Genomic DNA, 11,246 nt, shown 5'->3' with positions numbered 1-11,246 from the left:
GATTTGGAAAATGTTAAGGGGTCAGGGCCTGATAACATGATGTGAGGAAGGAACCTCACCTGCTCAGTCATCACGCTTGGTGAGTAAAGTGAGTTGGAACTGAAGAGGCCCCCAGGGTCAGGCTCCCACGCAGAGTTCAGCCTCGAGGCTTGCTGTGCAAAATAAGCTTATCTAGTCATTAAACTTCTGAATAACATTCAAAGCTAGAACTGCAAAATACTGCCATGGATACATCCAAACACCACAAGTACACTGGCAACATTTACAACTTGGGACCTTCATAGCCTACTGGTTTCATTCCCTTCGTAGGAAATGCTTCCAAAGCAGAGTAAATTAAACACTAAAATATTTTTAAGTAAAATATCATCTTTACATATATATATGTGTGTGTGTGTATGAATGCAGTTTTGTGTCATCCAAGCAAATGTGCAAGTGCTCACTTTCTTTTAAGGGCAATCTTACTCTCACTTTATTGAATCATTAGAGTGATTTGAATGCCTTCATGGGTAGCATATAAATTAAAATAACTCATGAAAATGTGGAATCTTTTCTCTCGTGGCTTTGTCATATTCAGCACAACCCGTACTGAAGTAATTGCTTCTTTGACAAATGAGGAATTAACTAAATTCCCTGTGATTAAAAGATTTCAGCAGGACTTCTAGGACTTTATTAAGCAGAGAGTCACCTTTTTTTTTTTTTCTAGGTAATTTTTTTTTTTTTTCAGTACGCGGGCCTCTCACTGCTGTGGCCTCTCCCGTTGCGGAGCACAAGCTCCGGACGCGCAGGCTCAGCGGCCATGGCTCACGGGCCCAGCCGCTCTGCGGCATGTGGGATCCTCCTGGACCAGGGCACGAACCCGTGTCCCCTGCATCGGCAGGCGGACTCTCAACCACTGCGCCACCAGGGAAGCCCTCTAGGTAATCTTTTGATGAAGATTTCCAGATTTTTTTGGTTTTAAATCAAGATTAAGATTTTGGGTTTGCTCTTTTGGTTTGGGGTTATTTGGTACTATTTTTCTAGAAATTAAAACTTAAATCCTAACATACCTTATTTATAAATTATCAGTCATCCCTCTGCAACTTGTTCATCATTTAATACCTGGGTATTATTAACATTTGGAAGGACTATTGTACAGTATTAGGTCATGTGGCATCTATTAAAATAAGATAAACCTCCAAATATCTTTTCATCAAATGACATAGTATGAAGACAGAAGTTCTTGGAGCCTTCCATAATTTCATATTTCAAAATTTCCATGATATATCATTATATAACTTGAAACAAACTTAATATAAACATTGTAATCACCCTGACATTTCTTTTTCTTTCTTTCTTTTTTTTAGCCTACATCTTCCAGATTCCCAACCTATGATATCCTATTAAATAATACTGAGGCAATATCATAGAAATTGCATTCTTATCTCAGGTCCAACATTCATTAGCATAATAGCTTGGATTTCTCCAAGTCACTTCTATAAAATGAAGTGATGATAACTAACATACAGAAATAAATGAGATTTTATTTATTAGAAATCAGTACACAGTAAATGATAAAAAAAGTACTACTCTTTCCTTCTTAAACATGGGATGATTTTTCTATGAAATATTTGCCTTTATTAATTTCAATTTCTGTTGCTTTATAGCATCTCTTACTAAATGGCTCTTGTAAATACTCAAGGAAGATAAATCCCTCTCCTCTTCACACACTCTCAGAACTTTGACCACCCCTTCCTAAGGTATTAGCTGGTTTCTTATGTAGTGACATTGAAGGTATTGGTCTTTGGAAAAGAAACTGGGTTTTAATTACAGATTGCCTCTTGAGATACAGCCAATCTCTTCACCTCTATGAAATTCCAATTTTATCATTTGTTAGTCCTGTTAACAATGTTTATATATTTATGGTTTGATTCTATTTTGTTTTATTTTTTATACTGAAGAGAAGGACTTTTTAAATGGTTAACATTTAGTCTCAGAATTAAATACCTTAATGAACAAAGCTGGTTAAGTACAATCTATTCTTGCCTATTGACTTATTTTTTTGATAGGTACACTTTTTAAAACTTTTACTTAAATATAGTTGATTTACAATGTTGTGTTTGTTTAAGGTGTAAAGTGATTCAGTTATACATATATATATATAAATATATATATATACATGCATTCTTTTTTTTTACTTTCTCTTCCATTATAGGTTATTACAAGATACTGAGTATATAGTTCCCTGTGCTATACAAGTAGGTCCTTGTTGATTATCTATTTTATATCTAGTATTGTGTATATTTTAATCCCAAACTCCTAATTTATCCCTCTATACCCTCTGCCTTTGGTAACCATAGGTTTGTTTTCTAAGTCTATTTCTGTTTTGTAAATAAGTTCATTTGAACCTTTTTTTTAAGATTCCACATATAAGTGATATCATATGGTACTTGTCTTTGTCTGGCTTATTCACTTAGTATGATAATCTCTAGACTCATCCATGTTGCTGCAAGTGGAATTATTTCATTCTTTTTTATGGCTGAGCAATATTCCATTGTATATAGTTACAATATCTTTATCCATTCATCTGTCAATGAACATTTAGGTTGCTTCCACATCCTGCTTACTGTAAATAGTATTGTTATGAACATTGGGGTGCATGTATATTTTCAAATTATGTTTTTCTCTGGATATATGTCCAGGAATGGGATTGCTGGATCATATGGTAGCTCTATTTTTAGATTTTTAAGGAAACTTCATACTGTTCTCCATAGTGGTTGTACCAATTTACATACCCACAAGCAGTGTAGGAGGGTTCCTTTTTCTCCACACCCTCTCCAGCATTTATTATTTGTAGACTTCTTGATGATAGCCATTCTGACAAGTGTGAGGTGACACCTCACTGTAGTTCTGACTTGCAATTCTCTAATAATTAGTGATGCTGAGCATCTTTTCATGTGCCTTTTGGCCATTTGTATATCCTCTTTGGAGAAATCTGTTTTTAGATCTTCTGCCCATTTTCCGATTGAGGTTTTTTTGTTTGTTTGTTTGATATTGAGCTTTATGAGATCTTTCTATGTTTTGGAGATTAAGCCCTTGTCAGTGGCTTCGTTTGAAAATATTTCCTCCTATTCTGTTGGTTGTCTTTTTGTTTTGTTGATGGTTTCCTCTGCTGTGCAAAAGCTTTTAAGCTTAATTAGGCCCCATTTATTTATTTTTTATTTCCATTACTCTGGGAGTCAGAGATGAAGAATACAGTAACTGAAATGAAAAATACACTAGAAGGAATCAATAGCAGAATAACTGAGGCAGAAGAACACATAAGTGACCTGGAAGACAGAATGGTGGAATTCACTGCCACAGAACAGAATAAAGAAAAAATATTGTCCACTGGGACAACATTAAATGCAACAACATTCGCATTATAGGGGTCCTAGAAGGAGAAGAGAGACAGAAAGGACCTGAGAAAATATTTGAAGAGATTATAGTAGAAAACTTCCCTAACATGGGAAAGGAAACAGCCACCCAAGTCCAGGAAGCACAGAGAGTACCAGTCAGGATAAATGCAAGGAGAAACAGGCCGAGACATATAGTAATCAAACTGACAACAATTAAAGACAAAGAAAAATTATTGAAAGCAACAAGGGAAAAACGACAAATAACATACAAGGGAACTCCCATAAGGGTAACAGTTGATTTCTCAGCAGAAACTCTACAAGCCAGAAGGCAGTGGCATGATATATTTAAAGTGATGAAAGGGAAGAACCTACAACCAAGATTATTCTATCTGGCAAGGATCTCATTCAGATTTGATGGAGAAATCAAAAGTTTTACAGACAAACAAAAGCTAAGAAAATTCAGCACCACCAAGCCAGCTCTACAACAAATTCTAAAGGAACTTCTCTAAGTGAGAAACACAAGGAAGAAAAGGACCTACCAAAACAAACGCATAATAATTAAGAAAATGGTAATAGGAAAAAACATATTGATAATTATCTTAATCATCAATGGATTAAATGCTCCAACCAAAAGACACAGGCTAGCTGAATGGATACAAAAACAACGCCCATATATATGCTGTCTATAAGAGACTCACTTCAGACCTAGGGACACATACAGACTGAAAGTGAGAGGATGGAAAAAGATATTCCGTACAATTGGAAATCAAAAGAAAGCTGGAGTAGCAATACTCATATCAGATAAAATAGACTTTAAAATAAAGAGTGTTACAAGAGACAAGGAGGTACACTACATAATGATCAGGAGATCAATCCAAGAAGAAAATATAACAATTATAAATATATATGCACCCAACATAGGTGCGCCTCAGTACATAAGGCAACTACTAACAGCTATAAAAGAATAAATTGACAATAACACAATAATAGTGGGGGATTTTAACACCTCACTTATACTAATGGACAGATCATCCAAAGAGAAAATTAATAAGGAAACACAAGCTTTAAACACAACACACCAGATAGATTTAACAGATATTTATAGGACACTCCATGCCAAAACAGCAGATTACACTTCCTTCTCAAGTGCACATGGAACATTCTCCAGGATACATCACATCTTGGGTCACAAATCAAGCATCAGTAAATTTAAGAAAATATAAATCATATTAAGCATCTTTTCTGACCACAACACTATGAGATAAGGAATCAATTACAGGGAAAAAAACATAAAAAACACAAACACATGGAGGCTAAACAATATGCTACTAAATAACCAAGAGATCACTGAAGCAATGAAAGAGGAAATCAAAAAATACTTAGAGAAAATTACAACAAAAACATGATGATCCAAAACCTATGGGATGCAGCAAAAGCAGTTCTAAGAGAGAAGTTCATAGCAATACAAGCCTACCTCAAGAAACAAGAAAAATCTCAAACAATCTAACCTTACACCTAGAGGAACTAGAGAAAGAAGGACAAACAGAACCCAAAGGTAGTAGAAGGAAAGAAATAATAAAGATCAGAGCAGAAAAAAATGAAATAGAAACAAAGAAAAAAATAACAAAGATCAATAAAACTAAAAGCTGGTTCTTTGAGAAGATAAACAAAATTGATAAACCATTAGCTAGACTCATCAAGGAAAAGAGGGAGAGGACTCAAATCAATAAAGCTAGAAATGAAAAAGGAGAAGTTACAACAGACAGCACAGAAATACAAATCATCCTAAGAGACTACTACAAGCAACTCTATGCCAATAAAATGGACAACCTGGAAGAAATGGACAAATTCTTGGAAAGGTACAACCTTCCAAGACTGAACCAGGAAGAAATAGAAAATATGAACAGACCAATCACTAGTAATGAAATTGAAACAGTGATTAAACATCTTCCAACAAACAAAAGCCCAGGGCCAGATGGCTTCACAGGCAAATTCTATCAAACATTTAGAGAAGAGCTAACACCCATCCTTCTCAAACTCTTCCAAAAATTTGCAGAGGAAGGAACACTCCCAAACTCATTCTATGAGGCCACCATCACCCTGATACCAAAAGCAGACAAAGATACTACAAAAAAAGAAAATTACCGACCAATATCACTGATGAATATAGATGCAAAACCCTCAAAAAAATACTAGCAAACAGAATCCAACAACACATTAAACGGATCATACACCATGATCAAGTGGGATTTATCTCAGGGATGCAAGGACTCTTCAATATATGCAAATGAATCATATGAACAAACTGAAGAATAAAAAGCATATGAGTATCTCAATAGATGCAGAAAAAGCTTTTGACAAAATTCAACACCCATTTATGATAAAAACTCTCCAGAAAGTGGGCATAGAGGGAAACTACCTCAACATAATAAAGGCCATATACGAGAAAGCCACAGCAAACATCATTCTCAATGGTGAAAAACTGAAAGCATTTCCTCTAAGATCAGGAACAAGACAAGGATGTCCACTCTCACCACTATTAGTCAACATAGTTTTGGAAGTCCTAGCCACGGCAATCAGAGAAGAAAAAGAAATAAAAGGAATACAAATTGGAAAAGAAGAAGTAAAACAGTCACTGTTTGCAGATGACATGATACTATACATAGAGAATCCTAAAGATACCACCAGAAAACTAGTAGAGCTAATCAATGAATTTGGTAAAGTTGCAGGATACAAAATTAATGCACAGAAATCCCTTGTATTCCTATACACTAATGATGAAAAATCTGAAAGAGAAATTAAGGAAACATACCCATTTACCATTGCATCAAAAAGAATAAAATACCTAGGAATAAACTTACCTAAGGAGACAAAAGACCTGTATGCAGAAAACTATAAGACACTGTTGAAAGAAATTAAAGATGATACCAACAGATGGAGAGATATACAATGTTCTTGGATTGGAAGAATCAATATTGTGAGAATAACTATACTACCCAAAGGAATCTACATATTCAATGCAATCCCTATCAAATTACCAATGGCATTTTCTACAGAACTAGGACAAAAAATCTTAAAATTTGTATGGAGACACAAAAGACCCCGAATAGCCAAAGCAATCTTGAGGGAAAAAAATGGAGCTGGAGGAATCAGACTCCCTGACTTCAGACTATACTACAAAGCTATAGTAATCAAGACAGTATGGTACTGGCACAAAAACAGAAAAATAGATCAATGGAACAGGTTAGCAAGCCCAGAGATAAACCCACACGCCTATGGTCAACTAATCTATGACAGAGGAGGCAAGGATATATAATGGAGAAAAGACAGTCTCTTCAATAAGTGGTGCTGGGAAAACTGGACAGCTACATTTAAAAGAATGAAATTATAACACTCCCTAACACCATACACAAAAATAAACTCAAAATGGATTAGAGACCTAAATGTAAGACCGGACACTATAAAACTCTTAGAGGAAAAGATAGGAAGAACACTCTTTGACATAAATCAGAGCAAGATCTTTTTTGATCCACGTCCTAGAGTAACGGAAATAAAAAAATAAGTAACTAAATAGGACCTAATGAAACTTAAAAGCTTTTGCACAGCAAAGGAAAACATAAACAAGACAAAAAGACAACACTCAGAATGGGAGAAAATACTTGCAAACGAATCAATGGACAAAGGATTAATCCCCAAAGTATATAAATAGGTCATGCAGCTCAATATTAAAAAAAAAACAACAACCCAATCAAAAAATCAGCAGAAGACCTAAATAGACATTTCTCCAAAGAAGACATACAGATGGCCAAGAGGCACATTAAAAGCTGCTCAACATCACTAATTATTAGAGAAATGTAACTCAAAACTACAATGAGGTATCACCTCACACCAGTTAGAATGGGCATCATCAGAAAATCTATAAACAACAAATGCTGGAGAGGGTGTGGAGAAAAGGGAACCCTCTTGCCGTGTTGGTGGGAATGTAAATTGATGCAGCCACTATGGAGAACAGTATGGAGGTTCCTTAAAAAACTAAAAATAGAATTACTATTTGACCCAGCAATCCCACTACTGGGCATATGCCCAGAGAAAACCATAATTCAAAAAGACGCACGCACCTCAATGTCCATTGCAGCACTATTTACAATAGCCAGGTCATGGAAGCAACCTAAATGTTCATTGCAGCACTATTTACAATAGCCAGGTCATGGAAGCAACCTAAATGCCCATTGACAGACGAATGGATAAACAAGTAGTGGTACATATATACAATGGAATATTACTCAGCCATAAAAAGGAACAGAATTGGGTCATTTGTAGAGACGTGGATGGATGTTGATACTGTCATACAAAGTGAAGTAAGTCAGAAAGAGAAAAACAAATATATTAATGCATATCTGTGGAACCTAGAAAAGTGGTACAGATGAACTGGTTTTCAGGGTAGAAATAGAGACACAGATGTAGAGAACAAATGTATGGACACCAAGCGGGGAAAGTGGGGGTGGGGGTGGGATGAATTGGGAGATTGGTATTGACATATATACATTAATATGTATAAAATGGATAACTAATAAGAACTTGCTGTATAAAAAAATAAAATAAAATTAAAAAATTAAAAAAAAAGTGTTTTCTTTCTTTTTATTTTAAAACTTCTTTTGATACAGGTTATATCTTTAGGATAAAGAAGTAACTTACATCATGTATATAATATGTATTAAAAATAAACAATATCAGAGTTCTACACAAGGTGGCAGAATAGAATGTTCCTGACTTTCCCTCTTCCCATGGACACACCAAATACACAGTTATATATGGATTAATTCCCTTGAGAGAAGTCTGGAAACTAGTTGAGAGACTCTTACTCACTGGTTTTTTGAAAACAAACAAAAAATAAAATCAACTAATTTTTAGGTAAATTAAATTTTAAAAAAAAGGTAAAAGAGAAGAAAAAAAATAAGAAATGAAAGAGGGAATATTACAATGGATTGCTCATAAATAAAAAAGGATCATAAGGGATGATTATGAAGAATTATATGTGAAAACTGGATAATCTAGGAAAAGAGGATAAATTCCTAGAAACATACATTTTACCAAGACTGACTTAAGAGGAAATAGGAAATCTGAACAGACCAATGACAAATAATGAGATTAAAGTAGTAATAAAAAATCACCCAACAAAGAAAATCTCAGGACCAGATATCTTTATGGCTGAATTCTACCAAATAGTCCAAGAAGAATGACTACCAATTCTTAAACTTTTCCAAAAAGTAGAAGTGGAGAAAATACTTCCAAACTTATTTTCAGAGGCCAGCACTACCCTCATACCAAACTCAGACAAAAACACCACAAAAAAGAAACCTACACGTGAATATCTCTGATGACCATAAGTGCAAAAATTCTCAATAAAATACTAGCACACTGAATTCAACAACACATCAAAAAGATTATGTGCCACATCCAAGTGGGATTTATCCCCAGGATAAAAGATTGGCTTGACATGTGCTAATGAATTGACAGAATACACCACATTAATAGAATGAAAAATAAAAATATCATCTCAATAGATGCATAAAAATGTCTTGAAAAGTTCAATATCCAAGCATGATAAAAAAAAGCATTCTCAACAAAATAGCTATAAAAGGAAATTTCCTCCACACAATAAGAGCATTTATAAAAAGGCCACAACTAACATGAAAAGCAATGGACAGAAACTGAAAGCTTTTCCTCTAAAGTTTGTTCAAAGCCAAGATATTCACTCTCACTACCTCTATTTAACAAAGTACTGGAGGTACTAGCCAGAGCAATCAGACAAGGAAATGAAATACAAGGTATTCAAATTGGAAAGAAAGAAGTAAAAATATCTTTGTTTGCAGGTGACACAATCCTATATGTAGAAAATCCTAGAGACGTCATTTAGAAAAAAAAACAAAAACCTGTTAGAATAAATGAATTTAGTACAGTTATAAAATCAACAAAGGAAAATCAGTTGTATTTATTTACATCAAAAACAATATATTTAAAAAGAAAATCAAGAAAATGATCCCAGCTGGTCCAAGTGCAGTGGTTTTTACCATTTATTGGTCGCAGCCAATTACAGATTTCTTTGTTTCTTTCTCCACTCTCACTGTTTCACTTGACTTGCCTTTGAAAAAAAAATAAAAGGAAAATCCCATTTATGATGGTATTAAAAGGAATAAAGTGGTTAGACATCAATTTAATTAAGAAGGTGAAAGATCTGATAAGTGAAAACTATAAGGCACTGATGAAAGAAACTGAAGAAGACACAAATCAATGGAAAGGCAACCTGTGTTCATGAACTGGAATAATTAGTGTTGTTAAAATTTCTCTACTACCCAATGTGATACACAGAATCAACTCGATCCCTATCAAAATCCCAGTGGCATTTTTCACAGAAATAGAAAAGCCAATTCTAGAATTTGTATGGAACCACAAAAGACCCTGAATAACCAAAGCAACACTGAGAAAGAATAAAACTGGAGGTATACTTCCTGATTTAAAACTATATTACAAAGCTGTATTAATCAAAATAGTGTGGTACTGGTATAAAAATACATATAGACACACATATGACACACATACACATACAGAACAATGGAACAGAATAGAGTCCAAAAATAAACCCACATAATACTGTCAACTAATTTTTGACAAAGGTACCAAGAATACACAATGGGGAAAGGATAGTGTCTCTGGGCAACGGTATTGGGAAAACGAGATACTCTTTTGCATCTGAAAAAATAAGTCAGCAAACATGAAACTATAAGATTCCTAGAAAACATAGGAAAAAATGCTTTGGCATGATCTTTGCAATTATTTTTTGGATTTGACACTAAAAGTTCAGGCAACAAAAGCAAAAATAAGCAAGTGGGACAATATCAAACTAAAAAGTTTTTGTACAGTAAAGGAAACAATCAACAAAATGAAAAGCCAGCTACAGAACAGGAGAACATATTCTTAAACCACACATTGGATAAGAAGATAATATCCAAAATATATAAGGAATTCATACAGCTAAATAGCAAAAACAAACAAACAAAACAAATAATTGGATTAAAAACTGGACAAAGGTCCTCAATATACATTTTTCCAAAGAAGACATACAAAGGCCGACAGGTACATGAAAAGGTGCTCAACGTCACTAATAATCAGGGAAATGCAAATCAGAACTACAATGTAATATCACCTCACTCTTGTTAGAATGGCTCTTATCAAAAAGACAAGATACAGCAAGTGGTAGAGAAGATGTGGAGAAAAGGAAACCCTGATAACTGTTAGTGGAAATTTAAATTGGTATAACTGTTATGGAAAACAGTATGGAGGTTCCTCTAAAAATTAAAAATAGGACTACCATATGATCCAGCAATTCCACTGGTGGTATATACCCAAAGGAAATGAAATCACTACCTTGGTGAGATATCTTCACACTTAGGTTCACTGCAGCATTATTTACAATTTTTAAGATATGGAAATTGTCAGTCATTTGCAACAAAATGGCTAAACCCGTAGGAAATTATGCTAAATGTAGTAAGCCAGATACAGAAACAAAACCAAACCCTGTGAGATCTCACACTATATGCAGAACCTACAAATACACATAGAATTGGAGAGTAGACCCATTGCTACTAGAGGCAGGGAGGTGGGGAAAATGGGGAGATACCGGTAAAAGGTTAAAAACTTGCAGTTATGTAATATGAATACATCTAGAGATCTAAACTATTGAATACAACATGTTGGCTATAGTTAATAATACTGTTTTTAATACTGGAAATTTGCTAAGAGTGTAGATTTCAGGTTCTCTCATCACACAAAAAAAATAGTAACTATGTGAGGGCATTATATATGAATTAACTT

Source organism: Lagenorhynchus albirostris, chromosome 2 (genome assembly GCF_949774975.1).
Source record: "Lagenorhynchus albirostris chromosome 2, mLagAlb1.1, whole genome shotgun sequence".
NCBI classification, from domain to species: domain Eukaryota; kingdom Metazoa; phylum Chordata; class Mammalia; order Artiodactyla; family Delphinidae; genus Lagenorhynchus; species Lagenorhynchus albirostris.
Note: the sequence above shows the minus strand (reverse complement) of the source record.